Genomic DNA, 6054 nt, shown 5'->3' on the forward strand with positions numbered 1-6054 from the left:
TCAAGGAAAGCCGATCACCTGAACATCCTGGGCAGTAAATGCACCTCATTAATTTTTAAAACATTGTAGCGCTAAATGGCAGCAGCAAGTGGAATTGCTCCCAGCTTCAAAGATAGGAAAAGCTTAAAGGGCTTGCATGAGTTTCATCATCAGTCTGTCAACAGGGCTAGAAATAGAAGCCAGAATTCCTGCCATCACAACCCTTATGGGGCAGGCTAATCTCCTTTTAAGAACCTCATCAGCGTAGCGTTTAACAACCTATAATACATTTTTGGGAAAAATGAGATTTCTCAAAGAAAAGAAAGTCATTCCCTTCTTTCTTAGTTCATCATTCATAGAAAGACTATGCAACAATTTTAGGAATCATTTTGAGAAAACTTGCTACCCTAAACAACTATTTTTTATGTTTTGTAAAACACCCTTTCTTCCTTGGCCTGATGCACTCATATTTTCCATAGTTGTTATTATAGCATGCATGCCACTGTGCCTCCTGCTTCCTTTACTTTGTATAATATCATACTCTTCCATGTTCCTATACTTCATCATCAATATTTTTTTTTTTTGAGACAGGGTCTCACTGCATTGCCCAGGCTGGAGTGCAGTGGCCCAGTCATGGCTCACTATAGCCTCGACCGCCCAGGCTCAGGCTCCCCTCAGCCTCCTGGGTAGCTGGGCCTACAGGCATGTGCCACCATACCCTGATAATTTTTGTATTTTTTGTAGGGCAAGATTTCTCCACATTGCCCAGGCTGGTCTCAAACTCCTGGGCTCAACTGACCTGCCCTCCTCGGCCGCCCAAAGTGCTGGGATAACAAAAACAGGTGGCCAGATTTGACCTGAGGGCTGTAGTTTGCCAATCCCTGGTCTATGTATCAGTTACTTCCTTTGTAATTAGTGGTTTTTGTGTCCTGTTTAATAAATCTTTTCCTACCCCCAAGATCTTAGAGATATTATCTTGTGATATCCTCTAGAATCTTTATTTTAGTTTTCACATTTAGATTTACATATAATTCAACTGGAGTTGATTTTTTATGTATACAGTAAGATAAGGGTCAAGATCCTTCCTTCCTTCCATAGATATTCAACCATTCCAGAAGCATTTATTAAAAAGACCATTCAAGGGCACCACGTTTGTCATAAATTAAACATCCATAAATGTGTCAGTCTGTTTCTAGGCTCTCAGTTCTGTTCCTTTGGTTTATTTGTTTATTTTTGAGCCAAAATCACAGCCTTAATTATATTGGTTTAATTTTTCTGTGAAAAAAATCCTCCCATTTTTGTCTTCTCCAAGATTGCTTTAATTATTCTTGCTTTAACATGGAGAAACCCTGTCTCTACTAAAAATACAAAATTAGCTGGGCATGGTGGTGCATGCCTGTAATCCCAGCTACTCGGGAGGCTGAGGTAGGAGAATTGCTTGAACCTGGGAGGGGGAGGTTGTGGTGAGCCGAGATCGCGCTATTGCACTCTAGCCCGGGCAACTAGGGCAAAACTCCGTCTCAAAAAAAAAAAAAAAAAAAAAAAAAAAAAAAAATCTGTTGAGAATTTTCAGAATGTACCAAGGAGATAAATTTGGGGACAACTGACATATTTACAATTCACAATCGAATATTGACATATGGAGTCTTCCAATCATGAATATGATGTAACTCCTGTTTTTTTTTCTTTTTCCAAGGCCATCAATCATGAGTGACAGATTATGAATCATCCTTACACTGAAGTGCACCACAGTCAAATAAGCATCATTTGGCTTTCTCTCTCTTTAAAAAAAATCTTTAGTTTTTCATAATAGTCTTCTATATGGAGATGTTGAAAATCTTTCATTTGTTTTACTCCTAGATATTTGATTGAAAAAACAAACAAACAGAGGTGAGGTTGCCCAGGCTGGAGTGCAGTGGCCATCCTCAGGCATGCTTATACTGCATTACAGCCTTGAACTCCTGGCATTAAGTGATCCTCCTACCTCAGCCTCCCGAGTAGCTGGGACTACAGGTGCCCACCACCATGCCTGGCTAATTTTTTGTATTTTTAGTAGAGACAGGGTTTGACTGTGTTAGCCAGGATGGTTTCAATCTCCTGACCTCGTGATCTGCCCACCTTGGCCTCCCAAAGCGCTGGGATTATAGGTGTGAGCCACCACGCCCAGCCAGATGTTATATTTAAACATTCAGTTTACAATTATTTTTGTTACTGGTATATAGAACATACAATTTGTTTATGTGTGTTGATTTGAATTCAGTGATCTAGATAAAATTCCAAAACTTGATCTGAAGGTTCTTTAGGATTGTCTATGTACATAATGACAGCTTTCTTTCTTTTTTTCCATCCTTATTTCTGTTATTTCTTTTTCTTGCCATGTTGCATTGGCTAAGGTATCCATTCAAGGTCAAATAGAAGTGGTAGCAGGCAAACTTAGCAAGTTTCCAGTCTCAAAGGAAAGCTTTTAGCGTTTCATCATTAAGTTGATACTTGCTGAGGTATTTTTGTAGATAACCTGTATCAATTAGCTTTTGTTGGATAACAAAAGAACCACAAAGAAAGTGACATGTAACAATAGACACTTATGTCTTACACATATGTGGCAATCAGGTGATCTGGGCTATGCTTAGCTAGATCACTCTGCTGGTCTTGGCTGAGCTCATGCATGCATCTGCAGCTCAGCTAGGAGCTCTGTTCTCAGCTGGGCTTGACTGAGTACCTTAGCTGGAGAACTTGTGTTCTATGCATTTCATATCTTCTTCCTGGAACCAGAAGGAGCAGCTTAGGCAGGTTCTTTTCATGGTAAAGAGTAGAAGAACAAAAGAGCAAACCCCAGTAGGCGAGCTCATTTCAAATTTTTACTTGCGTCACATCTGCCAATATCCCATTGGCCAAAGCAAGCCATAGGCCTGAGTCCAGAGTCAGGGGTAACTTTGCCCACGATTGAGGGCATTGCAAAATTATATAGCAAAAGGTGCGAAACAGGAGGGGTGAAGAAGTGCAATCTACTATATGTTATTTTATATCTTATTTCCAGAATTAGAACAATTGCTGCCATTTCTAGTTTGCTAAGGATTTTTATCATCAGTGGATATTAAATTTTATCAAATATTTCTTTTTTTTTTTGAGACAGAGTCTCGCTCTGTCGCCCAGGCTGGAGTGCAACAGTGTGATCTTGGCTCACTGCAACCTCCATCTCCCAGGTTCGCGCCATTCTCCTGCCTCAGGCTCCCAAGTAGCTGGGACTACAGGCCCCAGCCACCACGCCCAGCTAATTTTTGTATTTTTTTTTTTAGTAGAGGCAGGGTTTCACCATGTTAGCCAGGTTAGTCTTGAACTCCTGACCTCAAGTGATCCACCCACCTCGGCCTCCCAAACTGCTAAGATTACAGGAGTAAGCCACCGTGTCTGGCCCAGATTTTTTTTAATCTATTGAGATGATCATATTTTTCTCCTTTGTACTATTAATATGACAAATTACACAGATTGATTTTGAATTATTAAAGTAAGCTTGCTGTGGTGGGCAGCCTGTGGGGTGACCTGTGATCCCCGACTCCTGCTGTTGACACCCTGTCTAATCCCTACTTTTGAGTGGGGGCTGGATCTAGTGACTTGCTGCTAATGAATAGAAAATGGCCATGGTGATATGAAAAGTCATTGCTGAGGTTAGGTTACAAAGATTTAAACTTCAGTCTTTCTCAGCCCTTCCTCCAGGGAAAGCAAGCTGCCATGTTGTGAAGGCTGCTTTGGAGAGGCCCAGATAGCAAGGAACTGTCTCTGTCCAACAGCCAATGAGGACCTGAGTCCAATAAATGCACATGACTGAGTCTGGAAGTGGATCCTTCCCTAGTGAAGCCCGGGGCATTAAATGAATTTATAAATGGAGGTAAAACATGTAGAACAATTTTGGCACCTAGTAAAAGCTTAATACAATTCAGCAACACTACCTCTGAGTTTGCCTTTTCATATTTGTTAAATGGGGATAATATGATCTATTCCATAGGATTGTTGTAAACATGAAATAAAATAATGTATTAGTAAGCACTTAATGAACAGTCACTATTGTTTATCTTAACTGGCTAAACTGCTGTTTAGATGAAAGGTGTTTTTGTTTGTTTATTTTTAAGACAGAGTCTCACTCTGTCACCCAGGCTGGAGTGCAGTGGTGTGACAACAGCTCACTGCAGCCTTGACCTCCCAGGCTCGAGTGATCCTCCCACCTCAGCCTCAACTAGGACTACAGAGGCACGACACCATGCCCAGCTAACTGGGTCTCACTAAGTTGCTCAAACCGGTCTCAAGTGATCCTCCCACCTCATCCTTCCAAAGTGGTAAAATTACAGGCATGAGCCACCATACCTGGCAAGACGAAAGCTTTTTAAAAATAGGAATTGCATTTTGGGCTGGGTACAGTGGTTCATGCTTATAATCCCAGTGCTTTGGGAAGCCGAGGCAAGAGGATCACTTGAGGTCAGGAGTTTGAGACCAGCCTAGGTGACAGAGGGAAACACTGTCCCTTGAAAAAATTTTAAAAAGAAATTGCATTTTATTGACCTTTGAATTCTCTCACATAACAAAAATAGATGTTCAATTAATGGTTTGGAATTGACACATTCAATCTGTCTTTACGTATGTGAAACAGAAAGCAAGCTTCATAGACTTGGACAAGTTGGAAATGTAACCTCTGTTTCTTCATCTATTAGGTGAAGGCACTAGACTTACTTTCTGTGATTTCTTCAAGCTTCGTTCGTATATTTATTCACTCTTTCATTCATTTAGTAAATATTTATTGGGCCCCACCATATGCCAAGCTCTGTGCTTGGTGCTGGGGTTCAGTGATGTGCAGAACAGATGTGGCTTGTGTTCTCATAAAGTTTACTGTCTGTATTCATCTGCTCAGGCTGCCATAACAAAATACCATACACTGGTGGCTTAAAGAACAGAAAGTTATTGTCTCCCAGCTCTGTAGGCTGAAAGTCCAAGATCAGGGTACCAGCATGGTGAAGTTCTGGTAAGGGCTTTCCTCCTGGCTTGCAGAAGCCTACCTTCTCACTGTGTCTTTATATGGCAGACAAAGAGGGAGACAGAGCATGCCAGTGACAGCAAGCTGTCTGGTGTCTCATCTTACAAGGGCACTAATCCTATCATGAAGTTCCCAGGCCTCATGGGCTCATCTAAATCGAATTATCTCCCAAATATTTCTCTCCTGAATTATCTACATTGGGTGTTAGGATTTCAACATATAAATTTTGGGTGAACACGATTCAGCTCATAGCATAGTCTAATAAGAAGACATAAATAATCACCCCCCCCAACACACAAATCTACAATTACAAACTGTGATCAGTGCCATGAAGGCAAAGTTCATGGAGACATGGGAGGAATTAACCAGGTAACTAGGCCTAATCCCAGGTAAGGAGTAGCTTATGAACATCATAACCTATGGATTCTAGGATTGGTGGAAGGCCCTTTGTCCTCCAGCTATCAGAAAGAAGAGAATAAAGTAAGTGATTCTGGCACCAGCAGAATCCCAAAATCACTGCCTGTCCCCACTGTCTATACCAGCAAGCCTTACTTTGTGTATGCAGCCACTCATAGCTGGGCATGGCCAAGCACTTGGGAACCTGGGAAGAGAGAGGAGACACCATATGGACAGAATTTGTTCCCCATTTAAATGTATGCATTGAACAGCACACAAAAAAAGTGTCACAAATCTCTCCACAGAACTTTTACGATAGGGAGATAATTGCTGGAAATTACTGTATGGTGTTGTTAACACCAGATCAGAAGAGGCTGCCAAGCTTGGCTTCCTCCCACCCCCATGGCAGCCAAAAAACACAGGTGTCTTAAAGAAAAAAAAGTACAAAGGAGAATGCTGAATGATCAGGAAGCTTATGTGTGCTGAAGCCTCAGCCCAGCCCAGCACATCTCCAGACAGATCTCACTGAACCCACTTTCTCCTTTGCTGCCGAGTCATAACAAGCCTTCCTGATTGTGCTCACTGATGTGGGTTTGAGGATCATGTTCTCGTTTCCTGTGGCCAGGTAGCCTCACGATTCTCTGAAGTCCATGTCC

General features: G+C 41.6%; 1 non-coding gene across 1 annotated transcript; it reads right to left on the minus strand.

Annotated features, from left to right (window-relative positions):
- Nucleotides 1–1674: 1674 nt before the first annotated feature.
- On the minus strand, nt 1675–1751 carry LOC129467136 (small nucleolar RNA SNORD83). Its single transcript, XR_008652270.1, has one exon. It is a non-coding gene; the product is annotated as a small nucleolar RNA SNORD83 (small nucleolar RNA).
- Between the last annotated feature and the right edge of the window lie 4303 nt (nt 1752–6054).

The sequence above is a fragment of the Symphalangus syndactylus genome, chromosome 17 (genome assembly GCF_028878055.3).
Source record: "Symphalangus syndactylus isolate Jambi chromosome 17, NHGRI_mSymSyn1-v2.1_pri, whole genome shotgun sequence".
NCBI lineage: Eukaryota > Metazoa > Chordata > Mammalia > Primates > Hylobatidae > Symphalangus > Symphalangus syndactylus.